The sequence below is a fragment of the Canis lupus genome, chromosome 36, assembly GCF_011100685.1.
Source record: "Canis lupus familiaris isolate Mischka breed German Shepherd chromosome 36, alternate assembly UU_Cfam_GSD_1.0, whole genome shotgun sequence".
NCBI lineage: Eukaryota > Metazoa > Chordata > Mammalia > Carnivora > Canidae > Canis > Canis lupus.
The window spans coordinates 8,420,690-8,448,252 of NC_049257.1; the positions used below are offsets into that span (position 1 = coordinate 8,420,690).

The 27,563-nt window shown below is 34.1% G+C and overlaps 1 protein-coding gene and 1 long non-coding RNA gene across 2 annotated transcripts in view; both read right to left on the bottom strand.

Annotated features, from left to right (window-relative positions):
- Window positions 1-27,563, bottom strand: part of KCNH7 (potassium voltage-gated channel subfamily H member 7) — a 479,507-nt gene that overhangs the window by 340,852 nt on the left and 111,092 nt on the right. The window lies entirely within an intron of this gene.
- Window positions 16,894-27,161, bottom strand: LOC119867817. Its single transcript, XR_005384606.1, has 3 exons — window positions 27,065-27,161; window positions 21,063-21,099; window positions 16,894-16,984 (listed from the first exon to the last, which is right to left on the bottom strand). It is a non-coding gene; the product is annotated as an uncharacterized LOC119867817 (long non-coding RNA).

The window sequence follows — 27,563 nt, forward strand, 5'->3', positions numbered from 1 at the left end:
AGAATGAGGAGTGTAGGTACAGAACACACACATTGTGTAAGAATGTGGATTGGTGTCAGGGATTCTGACAAACTGTGGCCAGAGCTATCCTTTTAGAGCTGCTATTACTTAGCTCCAGCCAATTTTGCCATTTGAGAATGTAGGCCTCTATAGCAATACCTTCCAAGTTACTGGGAGAAGTTGGGACCTTGACTTTTGAATCTGACATTTAAAGATTTTAAAAGTTGACACCAATTCATCTAAAATATTATGGATCAAACAAAACACATCTGTGGTCCTGGTATGGCCTGTACACCACCATTTTGCAATTTTTGCTTTTAATTCCCATGATGATATTTTTCAGTGTCACTTCAATTCAACAACTATATAAAAAACTTACCTATAAGATGTTAAAAACAACCATTAACTTTTATTTTTTTTTTAAGATTTTATTTATTTATTCATGAGAGACACACAGAGAGAGGCAGGGGGAGCAAAAGGCTCCAATGGGAGACTCGATCAAGGACCCCGGGATCATGCCCTGAGCTGAAGGCAGAAGCTCAATCACTGAGCCACCCAGGCATCCCACCATTATACTTTTAATAATACATTTCCACATGGCTGAAAAAAAAAACCTTATCTAAAAATAACAGGAAAAGCTTGAAAACCAAGAGGTAAGGAGCAGGAGTTTTTAAGGGGGAATGTAGATTGTGTGATATTCTTGCCCCTATTTCATTCAGTGTATGCCCTCTGGGCTGAATATTTTCCTACAGCAATAATCCAGATGTCATCTCTGGGTCTTCTGTATCAGCAGAGATTTTGAAAGGTACTATATTTTTAGAACTCTTTCACTAGGGCTGCTATTGCTACCATTCATCTATTAGTCTCTGCCTTTGCTAGGAAGGTACTACGAAAATAGTCTCCAAAGGGCAATACCTTGATAGAGTATAAATGGGAGAATCAGGGAAGCAGGTTATACATGGCAAAGGCTTCTGCAACATGCACTGTTGAAAAAATGTCACAAAATATTGCCCAACTTCCTCCTACATCCTGCATTTTCAAACAGATTTCAAAGGGAATTCAGTTCACATTATTTTCATTAAAAGAATGACTTTGGAGCTATCGTGTGCCTGTGCAACCTCGAAGGAACTTTTCCTAATGACCAAAAGTCCTGTTTCTCTTCAGCAGCTCACATAACTCAAAATTGGGTAAAATATGCTCGCTCTTAGCTTAGAATTCCAATGGCCAGGGTGAGTTCTGAACACTTCACACAGTAAATGTTTTTTTTGTTGGTGTTGTTCCCATAAAGAAGGAGCACGCAGCAGAAGCCTCAGTTCCTGCAGCGACGCAGGTTTACAATAGCTATTACCTTCTAAAGGAGAGGGAAAAGAAAGGAAAGGGACCAAACAAATACACAACCCCCAGCTAAAGGCAATAAATATGAAAGGCTAAGGAGCCAAGAGATGACAAAAGGAGAGCAGTTCCCCCATCCACTTTTCCCATCGTTTTTGTCTATGTTCATTGTTGTGCATTTAGGACGTTGCATTTTCTCTTCTAAGTTTTACAACAGGACCCAATTACTTTGATCAAAGGGCATTTTGTCCTCATGTGCAAGACTTATCACTCAACATTTTAATTGGCTAAACTTTTTTACTCTATTAAGGATTTCCCCATCATTTGTTTTTTAGCCTTTTGATTATTTGGCATCTTCAGAATTAAAAAAAAAAAAAAAAAAAGCAAAGTGAGCAATTTTAATGCTAGCTGAACAAAAGTAGCTTTGGAGAATCACAGAAAAATGCTCCTGTGCTGCACACTCTTTGCCCCTCAGCCCTAAATGTACAAGTGGGTGTTCTCCGGAGAATGCCTCCTATTTCTCTTCATTAGCAGTCTCCCAATGCCACCTCCGCCCCACTCTCTGGCACTGGCAAAGGGCTCTGTGAGCGTCCCTCTCTGCAGGGCCCTCTACGAACTCTTGTTTCTGATGAGTTGGGAAGTGTCTTCTTTTGCTGTGTAAGGGAACAGTGGTCATGACAAAATCATTCAACTGTACTCAGAATGGTTTAAAATCATAAAAACTTGAAATAGACAACTATCAGAATGATTCTAAAAGAGATTGATTAAATGAACAAATCAGTCTTGAAAGGTTTTTTTTGAAATAGATTAATTTATACTTCCTAGAACATCTGTATTTTATAGTGCACAAATGCCTTAATATTGTTCTTCTACTAATTTGCTTGCTATCAGTCTTCAACACATATGATTTAAAGGGCCATTTAAAAAGTATTAGAAGTTGACTTAGGTTTTTACATTTCAAGCTTCACTTATCAGAACAATTCACTGAACTGTACCAGGCAGAAGGAAGATATTTCCTACTTTATTTCAAGTAAAGGGGAAAATATACACTTAGATTTGATTTGAAGTGCCAGTTGAATGCTGTTGCAAGATGTAGCCACCTGGCTATAATCGCCCTCTTTTTTTCAAGCATTTGGAAGGAAAGATGTGTACAGAGTCCAAGTAATTGATTCAGGATGTTGGAATGACAATTTCTTATGACTGGAGAAAGTAGTCATGGATAAGGCATTCACTGTCAAGAGAAGAAATGAGATGGGAATTTCTTATTTTACCAGTTGAGAGAGAATGACTGGAAAGGCAAATTTGGAGACAAAAAAGCGCTAAGACAACTGCCACTTAAGCCAGCAAATCTCTGAAGGCAGAGGACGTGCCTTGTGGCTGGTAGCTCTGGGCAAAATTGATGGCATTTTGATCCCCAAATGCACTGAACACTTAGAACCTTATGTTAGCATTGAAAGTGAGCTAATTCCACAGTAGAAATGGAGGTGAGTTAGAAAGGAGCGCTATAATCCAGCATGAGGAAAGAGCAGACTTCTATAAAATTATTCATACTAGAAGAGCAGACTTCTATAAAATCATTCATACTAGATAAGAGCAGACTTCTATAAAATTATTCATACTAAAAGTTCATTCATATAGTCAAATGCACAGGTAAGTAAACAGAGCTAAGAATGAAAAGAGTATATACAAGCATAATGTCATACTTGAATGTGAAGTTTTGATTCTGAGGAGGAATTATTTAACATTATATATTTAATTTCTTGAATAAAGATGAAGTAGAAAATGTAAATGTGAGCTAAACATCTAATGAACCATGACTAGAGCATGATATAGCACTCTTCTAATGTTTAGAGTCAGAATATCTGAATTCTGTATCAGCCTATTCCTTTCACTAAGTATTCACTTATGTCTCAGGGGTTGTGCCTTGTGGGAGCCTAAAATGTGAGGGCAGAGTCAGCAGGCTCCAGCTGGGGAGGGAGGGGGGTTTTCTAGTTCTTGCTGTCTCTGACAGATGGGAGTATTGGCAGGGTGCTTCCAGAACTGGACTTCTCCTTGAGATGAACTTTTGCAGGGAACAACTGGTCACCGAGACTCACATCAGTTAAATGTCCAAACCTGAGCTTCAAGGACACTGCAGAGGGATAGTCAGCTAGTGTGAAGTTGAAAGACTAAATAAAGCAAAAGAGCAGTGAGGGAAGAAAAAAAAGGTAGGCGTTAAGCTGACAAAGAAAGTATATTAGGACTGCCTGTCAAAATCATGTAATATCACTCCTAACCCTTCCAAATTTTCACTGAAGGATCTTGGAGGAGTGACCCACATCACTATGCTAGACTTCTTTAGAAATGTCTGTTTAAAAACTTAAGATCCATAATTGTACAATGGGGGGGTCAGAAAACTTTTTTCCTATAAAGAGCCAGAGAGTTAATATTTTACGGGCTGGGGTCCACATGGTTTCTGTTTCAGCTGCTGAACTCTGCCATTGTAGTGCAAATACAGCAACAGACGTCATATAAAATAAATGAGCCTGGTTGTATTCCAATAAAACTTTCTTTAGACACACTTAAATTTGAATGTTATATAATTTTACATTATATAAAATATTATTCTTAAAACTTTATTTTTTCAACCATTTAAAAATATAAACTTATTCTTAGGCTGTGGGTTATATAAAGAAGCCATAGGACAATTGTGGCCCATGAGCCAAAGTTTGCTGACCCCTGTTTTAAAGTTATGTCAGTCAAGATAGCTTTATTATAAATGTCATGAAAATAAAGAGAATGTCTATAACAACAGGATGTACAAAATGTATTGTAATTTACTGAGAGCTTTCAAGTACATCATTTCATCTTTACAAAGGTCTTATGAAATAAGTGGGTGTGGTAGATAGATCACATATGGCCCCAGAAGGGTTACATGAGAGTTCTTCAGTTCTCCCTGTATCCATGCCCATTGCCATGACTTTGAAGCTCCTTACAGCAAGAATTTGAATTACATTACACTGACCTTTATTTTGAGTTCAGCCAAGTGATTTACTTCGGCCGATGGTATGTTAGCATCAGAATTATTAATTCAAACAAAATGTTAACTCAAAATTGATCACAGATCTAAACGTAAAATACAAAAGTATAACACTCCTAGAAGATAACACAGGAGAAATCTATCTGTGAAGTAGTTGATCAACTAGACTTTATTTAAACAAAAAATTCTGCTCTGGGGGATCCCTGGGTGGCTCAGCGGTTTGGTGCCTGCCTTCAGCCCAGGGCGTGATCCTGGAGTCCCGGGATCGAGTCCCACATCGGGCTCCTTGCATGGAGCCTGCTTCTCCCTACGTCTGTGTCTCTGCCTCTCTCTCTCTCTGTCTCTCATGAATAAATAAATAAAATCTTTAAAAAAAAATTCTGCTCTGTGAAAGGCAATGTTAAGAGAATGAAGAGAAGCCACAGACTGGGAGGAAATATTTGCAGAAGACACAGGATTGTTATCCAATACATACAAAAATATTTTAAAATTTATTTATGTATTTATTTATTTAGTAATCTCTAAACGCAGTGTAGGGCTTGAACTCATGACCCCAAGATCAAAAATTAGAACTCCTAAAAGTCAACAACAAGAAAACAAATTAGAAAAATGGGTCAGAGACCTTAACAGACACTTCACCAAAGAAGGTGTACAGATGGCAAATAAGTATATGAAAACATGCTCTACATCATATGTCATTAGGGAAATGAAGATTAAAACAACAATGAGATACCCACTATATACCTATTAGAATGGCCACAATCTGGGACTGATAACACCAAATGCTGGTGCGGATGGATTCATTGTTGGTGGGAATGCAAAATGGTACAGCTACATTGGACAAGAATTCAGTGGATTTATTAAGATTTATTTATTTATTTTAGAGAGAAAGAGAGAGTGAGCAGGGTAGGGGCAGAGGGAGAGAATCTTCTAGCAGACTTCCTGCTGAGCATGGAGCCTGATGCAAGGCTGGATCCCATGACCCTGAGGTCATGACCTGAGCCAAAACCAAGAGTCAGATGCTTAACCAACTGAGCCACCCAGGCGCCCCACTAAACATACTCTTACAAGTGATCTAGCAATTGGCTTCCTGGTACTTACCCAAAAGAGTTGAAAACTTATCTCCACAAAAAAAATAAAAAAATAAAAAAAATAATAAAAATAATCTCAACACAGATGTTTACAGCAGCTTTATTCTTAACTGCCAAAACTTGAAAGCAATCAAGTTGTCTCTCAGTAGGTGAATGAACAAATAAATGTTAGTACATCTAGACAAAGGAATATTACTCAGCACTAAAAAGAAATAGTCTCTCAAGCCATAAAAAGACACGGAGGAAACTTAAATGCATATCACTGAGTGAAAAAAGTCAATCCAAGAGGTTACATACTGTATGGTCCCAACTATATGATGTGCTAGAAAAGGTAAAGCTATGGAGACAACACAAAGATCAGTGATTGCCAGGGGTGAGGGTGGGGGTACAGATGAACAGGAAGAGCACAGAGGACTTTTAGGGCAGTGGCAACACTCTGCATGATATTATAACAATGGATATATGTCGTTATACATTTGCCCAAACTCATAGAATGTATGACACCAAGAGTGACTTCTTAGGTAAACTATGGTCTACAAAATGATTATGATGTGTCAGTGTAGGTCCATTGTTGGTAAAAAATGTACTATTCTGGTAAGTGGTGTTCATAATGGGGAGGCTGTAGATGTTGGGGGGGGGAAGAGGGATATATGGGAAATCTCTGTACTTTCCTTTTATTTTTTTTAAAGATTTATTTATTTATTTATGATAGACCTAGTGAGAGAGAGAGAGAGAGAGACAGGAGGAGGGAGAAGCAGGCTCCATGCAGGGAGCCCGACGTGGGACTCGATCCCGGGACTCCAGGATCGTGTCCTGAGTCAAAGGCAGGCACTAAACCATTGAACCATCCAGGGATCCCCTAAATGTTTATAATTGTATGTAATTTATATTTTGGAGTTGTTTATCAAGTGACATTACTGTGGCAATACATAACTGATGTAATGGGATGGTACTTTTGTCTGTTTTACAAAGGATAAAATTTAGCCACGTTCTAAATAGGATTTGTGAAAAGTTCTAAAATTCTGAAATTAAGAATAATCTCTGTGAATTCTGTCAGAGACTAAAATTCTGATTTTCCGAGAGGCATGTATTTAGTAATTGGCACAGCTAGAATCAGAACTTAGATTCTTTTATTGAAATCTAAATTCAAAGAAATATAAAAACTACTATGATGCAAGAGATAAGCATGCCATTTAAAATGCAATGAGGCAACTTAGGAAATTTAAAATAATTTCATAAATAAAGACCTATGTTTATATTTAATGGATTTATGAACTTATTTTCAAAGAACCTGTGTAGTCTTATCTTCCTATACATACTCTAGTATAAAAGACAAAAATCTCATTCAATTATGCTCCTAAGAAATAAAAAGAAGGGGATCCCTGGGTGGCGCAGTGGTTTGGCGCCTGCCTTTGGCCCAGGGCGCGATCCTGGAAACCCGGGATCGAGTCCCATGTCGGGCTCCCGGTGCATGGAGCCTGCTTCTCCCTCTGCCTATGTCTCTGCCTCTCTCTCTCTCTCTCTCTCTTTCTGTGATTATCATAAATAAATTAAAAAAAAAAAGAAGTAAAAAGAAATGTGTTCAAGACACTCAGAAATTAGTCTTAATTTTAAATACTGTGAAATCAGATCTTATTCAAGCCTTTTGGCTTTTCAAATAAATTATGCACAGATTGCAGAAATTTCAATTTTGTAATCAGTTCTATTTTATCTCCTAAGTCCAAAAGTGATATATTATAAAAAGTTACCTCAATTTTTTTTTAGGTAAATGCTTTTTGCAAACTGCATCATGTAAACAATCAAAGTCTACAAATATTATTAAACCAGGTCTGCACATCTACCTTTTTATACTGAACATTGTCTCTCACCAAAGGATTGATAATTGCTTTTACAGTGGTCTGGGGTATAAAAAGTTATCTGAAACAACTTGGATTACTTTTATATATACCCAGTGCTAATGTGGACTGATTTAGGTTTTTTTATTTGTTTTTAAAGATTTTATTGATTGATTGATTGATTGCCAGCTGGTGGAGTGGGATAGAGAGAGAGGGAGAGAGAATCCTAACTAAGTAGGCTCCACGCTCAGCACAGAGCAGAGCCTGGCGTGAGGCTTGATCCCAGGACTCTGAGATCATGACCTGGGCCAAAGCCAAGAGTTGGACGCTTAACTGACTGAGCCACCCAGGTGCCCCTGTGGACTGATTTTTAATAAGAAATTCGAAACAGTGTTATTACTCCCTGTGAGATCACATAGGTATCAAGCAACAAGGGCATAGACGTTAATAGAGGATTATAAGGAAACTACATAAAACTTGTCTTTCTTTTAGGACAATAACTAATTTACAGTGAAGAAAACATGTTATCATTATCAACCAGAAACTTAAATTTCATGAAGGCCTGTCATTTGTGAGACAGATAAATATAACTGTAACCTTCAACTACTCTTTTTCAGAGGAGGAACCTGAGGCTTAAAACACTCTCAATAACTGTTGAAGAGTTATTCTACTAATAAATGGGGGAGCCATAGTTTCAATCATACTGATCTCTTCCCAAACTTGTGCCCCTTTTCTACATGAGGTTACAGCACAAAATGGCCTGGATATTAAAATGTCGAAGAGCTTTTGAAAAGGTTTTAATAGACAATGATTTTTTCACTTATTGAGAACCTCATAATAAAAGGTATTTTACCATAACACATAGTTATGGTACTACATTAGATGGTTAGAGTTTCATTATAAGACTATAAAAATGTAAAACATCCAACAATCTAAGAAACCCAAAGATGAAAGAACACATAGAAATTATCTTCCATTTTACAGACAAGAAAACTGAACTCAGAGAAGATGTCATCTTTTAAAAAGTCACAGAACACAAATTTTAAAAGTTGAAACCCAATCCAGTGCCCTCTTTTTGAGGAAAAATATACTGTTTAATAAAATAGATATTAATCACTTGATTGAACTTTACATCAGCAATTAATTTTTGGCTGAAATTTATTTTGTGTGCTGACCAGCAGTTGTGGATTACCAAAACTTGTTTCAATAAGGCTATGGCCAGTCAGAACTTTAAGGAGAAGATTCATTTTTGACACTAAATGAGATAACACTGTGGAAAAAAAAAAAAGACTGAGCATGTGAAATTTCAGCTTTTTTTAGACTTATTTTATCTAGGTCAATATTCTACTTTGAAACTTTTAAGATATGAAAGATAGAAATAGAGAAAAAAGTTAGATTAGTAAATTGCTTTCTATTTGTTTTAAATATGTTTAAGATTTATTAAAGGAATACATACACTGAGAGACAGAGACAAAGAGAGAGAAAGAGAGATCCGAGATCCCTCTGGGTTTTTTTTTTTTTTTTTTGAGAGATGTCTCTGGATGAAAAGATTTATACTGCAAAAATGTTAGATAACTCCAACTTTATTTACAAATTTAACAGTTCTAATCAAAGTTAATTGTAAGAATACTTTTTTAAAATTTCTACTCATGCATTTATTTTTACCTTTAATTAAATTTTTGAGATAATAGTTTCAAGTGTAGTTGTAAAAAAATAATATAGAGAGATCCTATGTAGCTTAGTTAACTAATTTCCTTCAAAGGTCACAACTTGCAAAGCTATAGTACACTATATCACAACCTGGATGATGAAAGTGATACAGTCCAAAAAAAAAAAAAAAGTGATACAGTCAAGGCATAGAACATTTTCATCACCATATCATGTTGTCCTTTTTATTCACATCTACTTGTTCTCACCCACACCTCATCCTTAATCTCTGGAAAACATTAATCTGGCCTCTATTTCTATAATTTTGTCATTTCAAGAATGTTATATAAATGAAATTATGTGGTGTGTAACCTTTTGGGAGTGACTTTTTTCATTCAATGTAATTCCCTGAAGCTTTATTTCAAGGTGTTATATATATCAATAGATACTTTTTTCCTTTATATTGCTGAATAGTATTCCATGGTCTAGATGAAACCCAATGTATTTAACCATTCACCTGCTGACAAAAAACTGAGCTATTTCCAGATTTTAGCTATTATGAATAAAGCTACTATAAAATTCCTGTACAGGTTTTTGTGTGAACATGAATTTTCATTCCTCTGGGATAAATGCCCAGGAATGCAGCTACTAGGTCATATGGTGGTTTCATGTTTAGTTTTTTAAAGAAACTAGTAAACTGTTTTCCAGAGTGGCTGTACCATTTTACATTCACACCAACAATATATGAGTGATCCAGTTTCTCTACATCCTTGCCAACATTACACAGTGTTACTTTTTTTTTTTTTTAATTAGCCTTTCTGGTATGGATAGAGTAACAACTCATCGTGGTTTTCATTTGCATTTCCCTAACAGCTATTGATGCTGGAGCAGAGGAAAAAAGGTGAAGAATAAAGAATTCCCTTTAAATCTGAGTTTTGGTAAAAGAACACACACACACAGACACACACACTAAAAGACAGAGTGACAACACATATTCTCAGATGAAAAGAATTATAAAAAATCAGATCTTCCAAATACATCTATAAATTTAAAACAATTGCAGTAAAAGAAAACAATATTTTTAGCTTGATAAAATAATGTAAGCTTGGGATCCCTGGGTGGCGCAGTGGTTTGGCGCCTGCCTTTGGCCCAGGGCGTGATCCTGGTAGACCCGGGATCGAATCCCACATCAGGCTCCCGGTGCATGGAGCCTGCTTCTCCCTCTGCCTGTGTCTCTGCGCCTCTCTCTCTCTCTCTGTGACTATCATAAATAAATAAAAAAACTTTAAAAAAAAAAAAAAAAAAAAAAAAAAAAAATAATGTAAGCTTTATCTGAAAGTGTAATAGGCTAAGACTAGATAATAAAATTGTTAAAAAGTAGTGACGCATCATAAATTTGCTACAAGATAGTTTATAATATTATCATATATCTGATGTAATACTTTAAATGTAAAATTATTAAAATAATGTTATAATGTATCAGAAAAAGATACTTCAAGTAATGAATCAAATTCCAGAATGAAAATCCAGAATTAGACCCAAGATATTTTTATGCATTAGTGTTTGAAAGAGACTATATTTCAAATTAGTAATGAGATAAGTTTTGCTTTTAGAAGAAATATTGAAGTTAGTTCTCCATTGGATCACACAGCAAAACAGCAACACACTAGAAAATCCAACGTAAAAATCAAGTTATAAAATATGATCAGGGCAGCCCGGGTGGCTCAGCGGTTAAGCGCCGCCTTTGGCTCAGGGCTTGATCTTGGAGACCTGGGATCAAGTCCCGAGTTGGGCTCCCTGCATTGGAATCTGCTTCTCCCTCTGCCTGTGTCTCTGCCTCTCTCTCTGTGTCTCTCATGAATAGGTGGATAAAATCTTTTAAAAAATAAAATAAAATATGATCAAATCTTTGCTACAATTTGGAGTTACTGGAACCAGGTCAAAATACTAATATGTAATCGCATAAAAGGATAATCTCTGATTACAGCCATGATGTATATAATTTTCCTATATTTATATTTCTGTGCTTTATATTTTTCCCCTTAACAACTAGGTAATACTTTTGTGATTATGAAAAAAGGCATGAAACATTATTTCAGTTGTGCTCTTATGAAGATCTTGAGCAGAGTGGGTGCTGCTTTGAAGGAGCTAACCCTAAAAGTAAATAAATGGCAGCTGTTACAAGGAGGTGTTGAAAGAAAAGACTGCATGGAAACTCCAAATTTTTCACTGGATTAGAAAAAAATTTTAAAGTTTCTCCTTTTAATATGTGAACAGATATGTAACTTTTTCTTTCTTTCTTTCCTTTTTTTTTTTTTTTTGAAAGACACAACTTCATGTCTCCACTCCCTCTTCCTTTGACTAATTCTTGACCACTGATAGCACTCTGTCAAGTGCGGCCCATGTGTCATCTTGTTTAATTGCCACATGTATGAGATGGTTGCCTCTGTTATTCCCATTTGGCTGTTGGAGATCCAAAGCAGGGAGAGGTTAAGAAAACAGATAATAATTGATGAATATCAGGCTCCGGACATTAATCACTTTCCTATATACTTTTGAGAGGAAGTGTCTACGTCTCTACCTCTCTTACCACCAGCCCCTGCCTACACATCTTCGGCCTCAACGGCACCTCATTGCTCCTCAAAGTTCTCAGGATGTCTGCACTGTGTCTTCTAGTAGGAAAACAGTCCGACCGAATGCATTCAGATGTGATCATCTGTGAACCCCTCGAAGAGGCCTTTTTGATCATGTTGACTAAAAAAAAAGTGTCCTCCAACTCACTTCTTCACAGCTTAACCTTTTCTCGTAGTTCTTCTCACTACCTGATCTTATTTATCTTATTCATTCAGGTGTTTATTGTCAGTTTCCTCCACTAGAAGGTAAGTGCCTGTTTTGTTCACATCTATTCCCAACACTTGAATGAATAGATGGTTGACATACGAGCTGCTTCTGGAAAATAAATTCAGGAGTATAAAAATTTTCCCTAAAGAGTGAAATTCCTTAGATAACATCTACAGGAAAAATACAAAACAAAACAAAACCTCTAGAAACTCTGGACACCAATATTTGATTGTAAAACCCCAGGCCACATTTAAGGAAATCAACCATGTGTCTAAGAAGTAATGTGACTTGTTACATGAAACATACCAGAGTGTAAAATTCTAAGTAGAGCTCTCACCTCAAAATCAAGCCCTTGGAAGGCAGTGCACTGACTCCAGTGACTCTAACATTGTTCACATGTATTACTTCAAATGACTATTTGTCGGCCCCTTCAGTGCTTGTGAAAATTTATCTGTAATATATTCGATAATGGATATTTATATCTGTTAAGAGTGGACTTGGTCTTGGAAAAAGCCAGAAGTCATTTAAAGCCCACTGTGGGGAACATGGTATCAACAAAGCAGACTTCATGAATTTTTCATCAAAAAAGTGATGGGACTAGAACATAATGAAACTTTCCTTTTCACTGATTGCTCATAAAGTGGCTCTGGAAGAACTTTCAAAATTGGGTTGTGGAACTCATTCCTGTATAGCAGGAACCTTGGTATTGACACCCCCAAACCACTACTTTGGATGGAAGGACACTCATTTTGATGTTCAAATTATGATACATTTGATTTATGTTTAAAAATACCAATCCATTTTATAGTTAATATATACAGAGCTCAGAATACAACATATTCTGTCCAGTTTCCACGTGAACTTTAATTCAAATATCTCTGAACCTGCATATGGACACCTTTTTGGTTGCTCTCTATAAAATCGTATAAACTAGCTAGGTGGATAACTTCATTTTACCCAGTGCATATATTTCTGACTTGCTGTATAACAACCCAATTTTAAGAGTCAGAGAGGTATAAAATTTTAAATGCAGAAAAGAAATTCATTCTGGAAAAGGCAAATCTATGGAGATAGTAGACAGATCGGTACAGATGGTCCCTGATTTACAATGGTTCGACTTAAACTTTTTTGACTTTATGATAGTGTGAAAGCGATATGCATTCAGTAGAAACTATACTTCAAATTCTGAATTTGTGGGATGCCTGAGTGGCTCAGCGGTTGAGCGTCTGCCTTTGGCTCAAGATGTGATCCCGGGGTGATCCCGGGGTCCCCAGATCGAGTCCCACATGGGGCTCCCTGAATGAAACCTGCTTCTCCCTCTGCCTGTGTCTTTGCCTCTGTGTGTGTGTGTGTGTGTGTCTCATGAATAAATAAATAAAATCTTTAAAAATTTTTTTTTGAATTTGAATCTTTTCCACGGGTTGTGATATGTGGTATGATACTCTCTTATGATGCTGGGCAGAGGCAAGCACAGCTCCCAGTCAGCCATTCCATCCCAAGGGTAAACGACCAATATGCTTACAACCACTAGGTACCCATCCAATCATTCTGTTTTTCATTTTCAGTACAGCAGACAACAAATTACATGAAATATTCAACACTTTGTTATAAAAAATGCTTTGAGTTAGATGATTTTGCCCAACTGTAGGCTAATATACATGTTCTGGACATGTTTAGAGCTACGCTATGAAGTTCATTTGGCAGGTTAGATGTATTAAATGCATTTTTGACTTAAAATACTTTCAACATAATGATGGTCTTATCAGGATGTAACCTCATTGTGAGTCATGGGAGATTTGTATTTGCCAGGGTTGGGGGGTGGCAGTGGGATGAACAGGTGGAGCACAGATTTTTAGGGCAGTGAAACTGCTCTTTATCATACTGTAATGTTGGATACGTGGCATTATGCATTTGTCCAAACAGAAAATCTCAAACTCAAGAGTGAGTCCTAATGTAAAATATGAACTTAGAGTATTGTGAAGTGTCAACATAGGTTCTATAATTGTAACAAACGTGTCATCTGGAAGGGTATGTTGATTATTTTTCTTTATTCTGTTCCTTACTGTTCAAATGGTGTGTTGATTTTTTTTTCTTATACAAGGTTTCTAGGGCATGTCATACACTTGGCAAGGTTCAGTTTAATTTCCTGCAAGTATTGCGTACGGCAAATTTAAAAAATTTTAAGTTATGTTTATAATGATGCTAGTTATTTAAGTGCTTTCTAAATTATTAAAGATTAAGTTAGTTCAATATTGTCTTTTATATATTTATAAAATATATAATATATATTTTATATATATTTATGTAAATATATTTTATATATATGTATAAAATAGTTGGTAACACTCAATTAACCTGAACACTATTTTCCCCACACCTTTATAATAAATATTAATTCAAAAGTTTTTTAAAAAGAAAATAGGGGCATCCCAGGTGGCTCAGCGGTTTAGAGCCACCTTTAGCCCAGGGCCTGATCCTGGAGACCTGGGATTGAGTCCCACATCGGGCTCCCTGCATGAAGCCTGCTTCTCCCTCTGCCTGTGTCTCTGCCTCTGTCTCTTGTCTCTCATGAATAAATAAATTTTAAAAATCTTTAAAAAAAAGAAAAAGAAAATAGAATTTGGTCTATAATCTTCCACTTGTCTTCCAATTCAGTGATAATATCACTCTCTCTGAAAGAAGAGATGAGGAGACATGAGTTATTATCCTATATTGGGTAGTTTCTTAGCTGTAGATCTCAGACAAGATACCTAACTATTCTGGGCCTCAGTTTCTACTGTGTGGATGTAAATTTGGAACTAATCACTACAATCCTTTCCAGTCCTAGCTATTCTTTTATTCAGTGCATTAGTAGGAGCTTTCTATTTCAAAGGACCTTATTATAAAATATCTTGTAAAACTAATATTTATCCTTACTTAATCCTTTTTAGGAAATGTAAGAAGTGCATGAAACATGGTAAAGTAACAGTTTATTTTTAGTACTGACAGTTAAATACGTAAGCTTCAGAGTTTTTTTTTTCTTTGTTTGCTCTTAATGAATTGAGATGTATTGTAAATCCAAACTTGTATTCTAAAAGGTTGAAATGTCAAACTGCTAAGTAACAAAGTGTACTCATGTGAGAGGATTTGTTCTAAGGGAACTGACTTACATTCTTTTCTAATATCCACAAAATATCTCTATTTTGTTAGGATAAAAGGTGTCCTCATGTTTTAGCAAGAAACATTTTATTATATTAAAAAAGAACACACTGACTATGCAAATAACAGATTTAAACAGATGGAGTGAAAACCCTAATTTTTGCAACCTCGTTTTTAAATAGGAATATGTGGGCTAGATACTAAATACAAAACCATGACTTCAACCCACTCACTCTTCCAAATTGCTTGCTATTTTCAATCAACATCCTCAGGTTCAAGAAAAAACAAACAAACAAAAAACTCCCAAGACAGATAAAGTTTACCTGAATTTGCCATTTGGACTTTACCACACTCCTCCCTTTGAGTTAACAATCTTTGTTTGAATGGTTCCCTGAAGGTTTATTTATAAGAGTTTCTGTATCCATGGATATGTTTAAAATACTAGGAGTTGTTAACCATGACCAAGAAAAATGAAATAAAACACAAATCTTGTCAGTCCAAATTTCCATTGACTTGCAAGTATAAAGATAATGGGTCACAAATGTATGGCTTTCACTGATACCTAGAGATTGTTTTATCAAGAAGTCCAGGAATCAAGTATTTTCCTTGCACACTTGTGGAGATAGGTTTGCACATCTACAAAAACTGTTTGCTGAAATGCTCGTCTTCATAAAGCCCCAGGAAAGATTTGTGGGGCAGAATTTTTTTTCAGACAAGTACAGAAGATCAACTAAATCACAAATTCTCTACAGGCCTTTCTTTCTTCCCTCTCCTTAAAAAAAAAAAAACAAAAAAAACAAAAAACAAAACAAAACAAAAACTCAAAAAAAAACACAAAAAACCCCAACATGGTTAGGGTCTGCCTTCAGCCCAGGGCATGATCTTGGAGTCCTGGGATTGAGTCCCACATCAGGCTTCCTGCAGGGAGCCTGCTTCTCCCTCTGCCTGTGTCTCTGCCTGTGTCTCTTGTCTCTCATGAATAAATAAATTTTAAAAATCTTAAATAAAAAAAGAAAAGAAAAAAAAAAAGAAAAACAAGAAAGACTGAACCTTGGGGTGGAGAAATCAAGCCTTACAAAGTTATTTGAGACTAAATCTATGTAGGCAGTGGTGTGCCATAGGCAATTCACAAATAGCATTCCTCTCCCCTCCCACCAAAAAAAAAAAAGTGTGCATCGCTATACATAAATGAATTGCCTATAGTTTTTACTGATATAAAGGTTATATAGCACACAATTTTAAGATAATAACAAAATAAACAACATTCTATTGTAAATTCCATATAGCCAATCGATTCTCACATAGTACTTCAGTTGAATTTTGCTAAATCCTGGTATCCGTGGTCAAAATACGATTGCAGTTGATGAATGAGTATAGTTCCAACTTGAATGTTGGTGAACATTTTCATATAAGTTAATGAGTAAGATGGAAGTGAAGCAACTATGACAAGTGTAGGAACTGTACTTGTTTGTCCTGCTGTAACACCATCTAATTGGCTAAAAGTCTGTGAATGCTGAAAGAACATTCCCTCGATTTTTTTTTTTTATGTGCTCATCACAATATAATGACTACAGGCACTACATAGTCTTCCCTATATCTGCATTATTAGCATTTTGTTTATCGTGTTTTAAAATTTAAACCAATAAAACAATAAATCAAGTACAGACTTGTGGTGTTTGCTGAATTCCAATATGTAAAGACCTGTTCCAAGCTACCAGCATGATGCCAGGAAACATGAAATGAGGAAGAGATGCACAGCAGCACAGCAGTGTATAGAGTACTTCCACCATTCAGACAACAGATGTAAACAATCTCAAGGGCATAGGTAATTGTAAGATGAAATAAAAAGGAAGGATGAGTTCTGAGGATTTATTACCTTTGGTTTTGATACATTTTTTAAATTGTAAGTTTACGTGAGTTAATTTTTAATAATGGCTAGAATTTTAAAATAGTTTACTTTTAATAAGTTTTTGAAATGATTTTTAACAGTGGGCTCACAAAATTCCTAAAAATTTAAAAAATCACTTCTGGAGAGTTGATCAAGCTGGTACCAGCACACCACGACAGGTGGGAAAAGACATCTGAAATCCAAACAACAAGGAGTTATCTTAATATCTACATAAACTCGAGACATGAAAAGATACAGACACTAAGATTTTTTCCCTAGTCACACCGCAGTATTTCCCCCCTCTCAGGTCACTCTCTTTCATTAGCTGATCTATACTACTTGATCTCACAACTCAGTAGGGGAGGTGAGAAAAACAGAATAAAATCATGCCCAGTTATGGTTGAATTAGCTTTTTGGTTGCAGTAGAAGTTCTTTCTTACGGGCTAAATTTCATAATAGGTAATTAATATGCTTTAATTAATAAAGCTTTAATTTATTTCAAATGCTCTAAGTATTTGTATTTCAAATGCTCTAAGAAGTAAAAATTTTCACACTGAATCTGAAGATACCAGAAGGTCTACAGTACCTCGTATGAAAAATTTTAAAATTAAAGTATTATAAAGAGGACTAATTAAGGGTTTTCAAGTATTTGATTATATTTACTTGAAAAACAAAATCATACTGATGTTTAATGTTTCAATGAAAGAAAATTGATGGCTGAATAATTTTATATCCTAGCAAGTAATACTACATAATTAAAATCTAAGAGAAAGTGACATTGATTGTATTAAAAGCTTTATAGAAAAAAATTAATGGCAGTATTTAACACTTTCGTTTATTTTTGCCATATATCTATTCCTAACCATGACATTTCTTCTTTATGATGACTCTGGAGCCCAGCATTCAACCTCTTACTGGTACATATTACTGTTATAATAACTGATGTCCAGGGGAACATTAGCACATAAGCCAAAATAATCACAAAAATTCTATTTACTAACTGAAGGAGAATTATTGAAAAGGAGAAACTAAGACTTTAAAATAATCATAGTAAATACACTCAAATAGTTTAAAGAAGATAAAACAATTAAACAAGGACAAAAAAATCATTTAAGAAGCCAAGAATAATTTTAGGAATAAAAAAATACATAACAGTTGAAAAGCATACTAAAGTGGACCAGGATCGAGTGAATGAATGAATGAATGAATGAATGAATAAAGTGAACCAGAAAAGTATAGGACAGATAAAGCCAAAGAATAAATTAGTGAGCTGAAACGTCGACTTGAGATGCCTTAACAGAAGACAGTAGATAATAAGAAAATAGATTTACAAGAAAAGCTGAAAGAAATGGAGGATAGGATGGGAAATGTATCAGATAATATAAATACCCAAGGAGATTAGAAAATAATAACATTAAATTTCCAAGAATTAAAAACAAATGAACTGCTTCTGATTGAAAACATTTATAGAATATCTTTCTAACTGAAGTAATCATACTTTCATACATGAGAATGGAAAAATAAAATGAAAAATTCTAAAAATATTTAGAAAAAGAAGAACAGATTAACTATAAAGCCAGGAATCAGACTAATCAGACTTTTATTTTTTTAACAGCAACATTATAATATACAAGAAAAAAATCAAGTAATAATTTTAGGGCTTCAATGTAGAAAATACAACACCTGGTTTTATATCCAGTCAAATTACCATTTAAATGAGAGGGCATAACAGATATTCTCATGTTAAAGAATTTCAGAAAGTTTATCCCATGAAGATTAATTCTAAAACTCTCTTGGATTAAGAATCTAATGAGAACAAAAATAAATAGAAGAGGGCACTAAAAATAGAGATAGTAAATAGCTAAATTTACTATTTTCTAAAATAGCAAAGAGGTGACATATAAAAAATACATTAATAAAATTCCAAAACTTTAATTTTAGGCAATATAAGCATTGCCTTATTGTCAGATGGGGAAAGGAGAATATGGATAGTGATGAATTAAAAAAAAAAAAATCTACAGGGCTAAATACCAGTATGGGTCATAAGGATATCCACTATATAAACAAAAACAGAACAATTTACTTTTATATGAGCTAAAGAAAACTTGACTAACCAGCTGAAAACAGAAAAGAGAGGTAACCAAAATGAAATAAAGTAAATGAAATATATAAAAAAGAAGTGGCAGAAATAAGCATAATTAAAATAAATGTAAATGGATTTAATGCACCAACTAAAAGATATTTTCAGACTGGTAAGAAATATTTAATAATATATCAAGTAAAAGAGACACACTTAAAATATTGGGATATAGAAAGGTTAAAATGATAGAAAAAGATAAACTAGGCAAAAATGAATCAAAATACAGTTGAAATAGTAATCTGAATATCAGACAAATTTAAATCAAATTTAAAGCAGAATCTAAAGCAAAATGACATAATAAAGGGCAAAAAGAAATGAACAAAGGGAACAATAAAGCAGAATAAATAGCTACTACAAATGTGTGTAAAATTAAAATCTAAAATGGAATGAAATGGAATCTAAAATGGAATCATTCCATTCATTGTGTATATGTTCTAGAACTAGAAGTGAACCTCCTGAGTTTGGTTTAAAAAAAAACTCAAAATCCTGTTTAATGTACAGGGAACATCAGACGATGTTATAAGAAAGAAAAAGAAAATGGAGGTACCAAGATTAAAAATTAGAATTTTTAGATAGTATGATCATGAGAAAGAACATTATTAACAATTCCAGTTTGTAAGAAACGTTAGCAGAGCTGCTAAATTAAGTTAAAATGAACAAAAATAATACATTTTTACCAGAAGTATGAGTTTAAAAAGATGGCATTCAAAACCGGTTTTTAAAAAAAAATTTAGAACATATGTAAGAACTAGTTTAACAAAGAATACTCAAGACCTATTTAGAGAGAATGTTAAAGCTCTATTAAAGGACATAAAATTAATTCTGAAAGATGTAGGTGGAGAAACATTCCATGCTTTTGATTGGGACATCTCTAATAAAAGAATGATATAAATCCTACCCAAATGAATCTATACATTCAATACAACCCCAAATCCCGATCTAAAATTCCAAGTGGATTTCTTAAAGGATGTGATAAACATAGTTTAAAATTTATAGAAAAGAAGTTGATGAATTCTGCAAAAGAATTCAAGAGGGGACTTGATTTACTAGATTGTAAAAAATACTCAAAAACATATAATAAACACAGTGTGACAATGACACGTAACTAAAGAAATAGACCAGTGAATATAACAGAGATTATAGAGACAGACCCATGTACAAAGGAGAACTTAATTTGTAGTGTCTCCACCAATCAATGAGGGAAAATCAGATGCTTGGTAAAAGGTCTTATTAAAACCAACCCACTGTATGGAGAAAACAAACAAAATTCCTGCTTACTACCTATGCAGAAGGAAACTCCATGTAGATTTAAAACCCCAAATGTAAAACTTAAAAGTATACTTATGGGAAGATAACACAGGAGAAAAACTTGTGATCCAAGGATGGAGAAGGACTCCTTTAAAAAAGAACAGAGTTCATACAAGCACTTTGATATCTCAGTTCTGGGGCTAGAATCATGAAGGTTACAATGATAACTAAGGACCAATTCACACAGTTTCAAATACAGATTCTTATCAAGTTTTACTGAAAAGATATGTCTGATAAAGATTCAGTTGCAAAATAATGAAAAGTTTTCTAATAACTCCAGTTTAAGTTACGGACCTGGAAAATGAGATAAAGCAAATCAACAACTTTGGCGTAATAGGTAACAGTGAAGCATAGTAAATTCTAATATCTTTCTAACAGAAAAATAGTTGTTTGCTAGACTTGTTAACATGCTTAAATCTACTCTGTGTGCATGTGTGCACATGTATGTGTGCTACGTAGCATTAAAAATGAATATAGTCAAATAGATATAATAGCAATTGATTGCATCAAAGGAAAGGGTTACTTCTCTTAAATTCCATACAACAGCCCTGGAAAATCCTTTTTTTTTTTTTTTTTTTTTCCATGACTCACTGAGTGTGTTTTATTTTTGGAATGTCTTCTGCAAAGTTAAGGTCACATCAACCAACAGCTTGCTGATGAACATTTGTATAATATGAAAAAGAAAGCCCATAAACCTAATTTTATTGTGGTTTCTCAATTCAATTGTATTTAAATGAGATTCTTTCAAATGTTTTTAATAACATGATAAGATCTAGTTCAAAGTTAATAATGCAAATACAATTTTCTTATTGGTGATACTCACTTATATATGTTATGTTCACATTGATTATTGCTTCCTCCTGTAAGAGTTTAATATATAGTGAAGTCATATTGAAACAAAAGTCTTCCTTAACATTTTTTCCAAATTACGTTCTAAATTTAGAGAAGAAATGTTATCATTCTTGCATTTTTATAATGAATATTCGCTAGGGTAGGATTTCTTTTTAGAAAAATAATTGTAAATAAAAATGTTTAATCTTACGGTAACCACAAGAACTCTGGAAGACATATTCAGAATATATTTCATGCAACTTTCATGCAGTCTTTTTATAAAAGGCACCCAATGTTACATGAAGCTTAATTACCCTGTCCTCCTTTATCTCATGTTAGTATTCTAAAATAACAAGAGGGCTCAGAAGTTATATAGGAAGAAGACCACCAAAAGGAAGAAGACAAGCAAAAAAAAAAAAAAAAGTAAGAAGACAAGCTTTTCTCTCTTTTTTTTTTTTCAAAGATTTTATTATTTTTTATTTTTATTTATTTATGATAGTCACACAGAGAGAGAGAGAGAGAGAGGCAGAGACACAGGCAGAGGGAGAAGCAGGCTCATGCACCGGGAGCCCGATGTGGGATTCGATCCCGGGTCTCCAGGATGGCGCCCTGGGCCAAAAGCAGGCGCTAAACCACTGCGCCACCCAGGGATCCCTCTCTCCCTCTTTTAAATCACGGTTAGGCCTTGCCTGGTTTCTTTCACACTGAGTATATACCGCATGAGTGACTTCTGTTCAGGTGGACATTTCAAAACTTTTCTTATTATTATTATGGGAAATTTCTAATCCATTCACGATTAGAGATAATAGAGTGCAAATATTTGATATCCTCAATTCTCAGCATACGTAATTATCAGTTGGTTCACATATATTGACTATTTCATATCCCCCATGCATCAGACATCATATCATCTGCCTATGTTTCAACACTATTTCTAAAAAAATATTTTCTTTATAATAAAAAAACCCACAAATGCTATTACGTTTTTAAAAATTAGTAGTATTTCTTGTATATGATTACATATCCAATCAATACACAATTTTTCCTGATTTTTAAAAATGTGTTTGAATTAAAATACAATACAGACTATTCATTGCATTTAATAGATATGTATTTCATCTCTTTGGGTCTATAGGTTTCAACCTATAAATATTGTAATCTATATACACATAGCCTCACTGTACTTTTATCTTGTTTTATAATTAAAAAACAAAGTGGGCCATTTATTCTGTGGTTTTCCACAGTTTGGAGTTTGTTGATTGTATCCTCATGATGTTTTTTTTAATGCTCTTTTGTCACATGATGATCAGATTATGAGGTTCAAAGCTAGACCAGTTTCAGGTTCAGTTTTTTGTACTGCTACCTTATAGGTAGCATTTTGCATTTTTTTCAGGAGATACATAATATCTAGTCGTTTCTCTTTTTGTGATGATGTAATTAACAGTTGATAATTATTGACTGGATTCCTCATTTCAATGGAAGTTGCAAAGGTGTGATTTTATTTCTATCATTCATTCTTTAAGTATTATTATCTGGAGTATTTTTTTAAAAATTCCCTCCTCAATTACTCGTTGCCAAAGGTATAATGGATATAGCCAAACAAGATAAGTACTTGAGTATTTCCTTTATTTTCCGGTCTTCAAAATAATAAGTTGATTATATTGAACGGTGTCCAATGAGTTTTTTTAAGACATTATCATAAACTCATATTTAAACATGTTTCAACCTATGGAGGTTATTATTTTTCAAGTTCAAATTGCCCCAAGTTCAAATTGTCTTTAATTGACTAATGGTTTTAATAGTTTCCTTAGTTTCTGGTATGACATTCAGGGTTCATATACATATTTCCCATCCTACACCTAGTGAAATAAGCCATTTCCCCAAGAAATGCTTGTTCCTTTCACTTATGTGAGAAATGGTAGTTAGGAATTGTAAATGAAATACTCAGGAAGAAGTTAATCATTGCTATTGATTCAGTCTGTATTTTTAAGATTTGCTTTTTAGTGGCAGGGCTAGTTTTTGTTTTAAGATTAAAAACACTATGAATTAACGGTGATACCTTCAATTCAAATTTAGTTAAACTTCTATGTCTTGTTTGTTTCTCCCTTTATCAGCACAAGGATCCTGGTTCCCAAAGATAACAGCATAATTACTTATATACTTTACAGGGCATCTTTAAAATTCTTTGAATAACAGCACTAACACTACCAACAAAAATATAATTACTTTAAAAAGTTTAAGATTTTTTTTTTTTGTCTTAGACCATAGTCTATTAGGGATGAAGAGCAAATTATCTGAGTTTTTTAAATCTTTTTTGGGACGCCTGGGTGGCTCAGTGGTTGAGCCTTCGGCCCAGGGTGTGATCCCAGGTGATGCCTCTCTCTCTCTCTCTCTCTCTGTCTCTCATGAATAAATAAATAAAATCTTTTTAAAAAATCATTTTTATTGAAGTAGAATTGTCTTGCAATAATAGTGATCAGTTTAAGTGTATAGTTTTGGTATAGACTCTACTATCATTAAGATAAAGATGAGTTCCATCACCCTAAAATTTCTCTTATATCCCTTTATAGTCAATCTCCATCTTGCCTATTTATGACCCCAGAATCCATTAATATAGTTTCTGTTGCTCTAATTTTACTTTTTAAAGAATTTGATAGCCATAGAATAATATTTCATGTATTTTTTTTGTCTGGATTCTAGCTCTCAGTATCACATTTTTAAAATTCATCCACATTGTTAGTATCTTCTTTTAGTAGCTGGGTATTATTCAGTTGCATGGAAATCAGCCCCTTTTGTTTATCTACTCTCTTGGTGATGGACACCTGGGCATTTTCAAGTTTTTGGCTATTATTAATAAAGCTACTATTAACATTTATGTACAAATTTTTATGAGTACACATGATTCCCTTTCTCCTGGAAAAATAAATAAGAAAGTTGTTTCTGGATCATATGATTAAGTAATGCTTGATTTTATTTTTAAAATTGTTAAAGTTGTTTTATATTTACAAAGGCAATATTTGAGAGGTCTAGTTGATATACTTTCTAACACTTGGATTTAATAGGTTTTTTGTTTTTTAAAGATATTTTAGGGATGCCTGGGTGGCTTGGTGGTTGAGCGTCTGCCTTCAGCTCAGGTCGTGATCCTGATCCCAGGGTCTAGGACTGAATCCCACTTCTCTCCCTCTGCCTATGTCTCTGTCGCTGCCTCTCTTTTTGTGTCTCTCATGATTAAATAAATAAAAATCTTTAAAATATATATTTTACCAGGTACATAGTATGTCATTGTGATTTTCAGTTGCATTTCTTTAATAACTAATGATCTTGATAAATTTTTTCACGTGCTGTTTTTTGATATGCATATCATTTTTGGTGAAATGCCTATACAAAGCTTTTGCCTATTTTCAAGTGAATTTGTTGAATTGCAAGTGTTCTTTATATGCTCGGGGTTAAAATATTTTTTCAGAAATATATTCCCTAAATATTTTATCTCAATGGGTGGCTTGCCTTTCAAATTTTTCTTTTTTTTAAAGATTTTATTATTTATTCATGAGATACACAGAGAGAGGTAGAGATACAAGCAGAGGGAGAAGTAAGCTCCCCATAGGGAGCCCAATTGCGGGACTCGACCCTGGTATCCTGGGATCAGGACCTGAGCCAAAGGCAGATGCTCTACCACTGAGCCACCTAGGTGCCTCGCCTTTTAAAATTTTCCTAACAGTGTCTTTCAAAGACTAAAAGTTTAGCATTTTGGCAAAACTCATTGATTACACTTTTATTTTATAGTTCATGGTTTTTATGCTTAGAAATCTTTGTTTAATCCAATGTTATGATGATTTTTCTCCTAAGATTTCTTCCAAAATTTTGTGATTTTTACCTTTTATATTTAGATCAATGATCTATTCCAAGTTTACTTTTACATGTTGTGGAGTAAGGTTCAAAGTTTACTTTGCTTTATTTTGCTTTCACGTGGAGATCTAATCATTATAGCACCATTTGTTTAAAAGACTATCCTCCTTTGAATTACCTATATATCTTGACCATATATACATAGATGGCATGTATATACCTTCTTGTCAACTTTATACTTTCTATTGATCTATATGACTATCATATATTCCCTACTTCAATATTTCCTATCACGATTAATGTAGTTTTTATAGTATGTTTTGAAGTCCTCTGACTTTTTTTTTCCAAAGATTTTTGGCTATGCTAAGTGCTCTGCCTTTCCAAATTTATCTGACAATCAGTTTGTCAATTACTTTGAAATTACCAATTGGGATTTTTTTTTAAGATTTTATTTATTTATTTGAGAGAGAGAGACAGCACAAGTGAAAAGGAGGGGCAGATGGAGAGGGAGAAGCAGACTCCCTGCTGAACAGAGAGCCAGATGCAGCTAGATTCCAGGACCCTGGGATCATGACCTGAACTGAAGGCAGACACTCAACTGACTGAGACACTTAAGTGCCCCACCTACTGGGATTTCGATAGGATTGTATAGACTCCACACCTTAATTTGTAAATAAACATCCCAACAATATTGCATTTTTCAATCTCTTGTAGTTTTGAGTAACCAGTTCTTACAAATAGTTTGCTAAATTTATCCTAAAAAATTTCATGCTTTTGAAGCTATAATTTCAATTTTAAAAAATTTTTTATTCCCACTATTAAGAAGTATAGTTGAGGGCAGCCCGGGTGGCTCAGCAGTTTAGCGCCGCCTTCAGCACAGGGTGTGATCCTGGAGACCCGGGATTGAGTCCCATGTCAGGCTCCCTGCTTTGAGCCTGCTTCTCCCTCTGCCTGTGTCTGCCCCCTCACCTCTCTCTGTGTCTCTCATGAATAAATAAATAAAATCTTGAAGAAGAAGAAGAAGAAGAAGAAGAAGAAGAAGAAGAAGAAGAAGAAGAAGAAGAAGAAGAAGAAGAATTATTATTATTATTGAGGGGCGCTTGGGTTGTTCAGTTGGTTAAGCGTCTACCTTCAGTTCAGGTCATGATCTCAGGGCCCTGGGATTGAGCCACACATCAGGCTCCCTGCTCAGCAGAGAGTCGTCTTCTCTCTTCCTTTCCAACCCCCCACCCTCCACACACACACACACACCTAGCTGGTAAATAAATAAATAAAATAAAATTTTAAAAAATAGAAATGATTTCTGGAAATGAATCTAGTAGTCAACAATTGGTAATCTTAATTAGTTGTAGTAACATCTTTTATCATCTGTATTTATAAATAGTTTGACTTCTTTTCCAATCTGCATACCTTTAATTTCCTTCTTATGCTTTTTAAACTAGATAACTCCTTCAGTACGATGATGAATATAAGTAATTAGAGTGGGCATCTTGCCTCTTAATTTCAGGGAAAGAATTCAGTCCTTTATCATTAAATATGATGTTATTCATAAGATGTTGTGGGTTTTTTTTAGATGCCCTGAAGTTTGAGAAGACACTATTCTATTGGTAGTTTTCTATTGGTTTTTATCATATGTAGATGCTGAATTATTTTGTTCAGTGTTTTCTGCATTTGTTGAGATGATCATATGGTTTTACTTTTAGCAATAAAATCAAGTCTATAAAATAAGTAGATTTAAATGTGTTAGGTATAGAATAAGGAATTGAAAATAGAAGAAAAGAACAAGACAGTTTGTACATGAAAAGGTTGATTTAAGGAATATATATGACCAAAAAATATATAAAGAATAACTTAAAATTGTATTACAGTTTCTAAAATAAAAAGCAAAGGTAAGGTTAAAACATATTACTAATGAACACAGCCGTAATTAGGAAATGGGAAGATTTTGAATAAAAAGAGATGAAAAATATGAAAGAGAAATTAAGAATCATGGATCCAAATGATTCGAATATTTCTAGAAAGAAAGAATGGAGAATGAGTCAATATTGAAAATGACCATAATTGAGAGTTTTCCAGATTTTGTGAAAAACACAAGTCTCTAGTTTATAAGTATAGTAAGTTTGAAGCCATATTAATAAAAATACATACCTAGATACTTTGTTATGAGGTTTTATTTCTTCAGTGGGAATTAAGAAATGATCCATTCAAATAGAAAGTGGGAAATGGATAAAAAGAAACAAGAAAGAAAACTCAGAATAAGATAGTTGAAATCAATCCAAACATGTTGGAAATTTTAATAAATGTATATGAAAAACCTTACTTATTTAAGAAAACACCACAATGAAGCTTATTGTATATTCACACAACTATATAACTGATCTATATGTTATTTACAGAAGACACATAAAAACTTAAGAATATACAAAACGAAAAGAAAATAAATGATAAAGTATCAGACATATCCTAATAAAAAGTAACGTAGTTATAGGAATAATAACCTCAGACAAAATTTGTTTTAAGGCAACAAAAGAATAAGATAAAAAAAGGGTCAAAACATAATGCTAAGAAGAAAACTGCCAAAATTGTAAGCCAACTCTTCAGTGCAACTCATATTAAAGCCTCAAAAATGTATAAAGCAAAAACTACA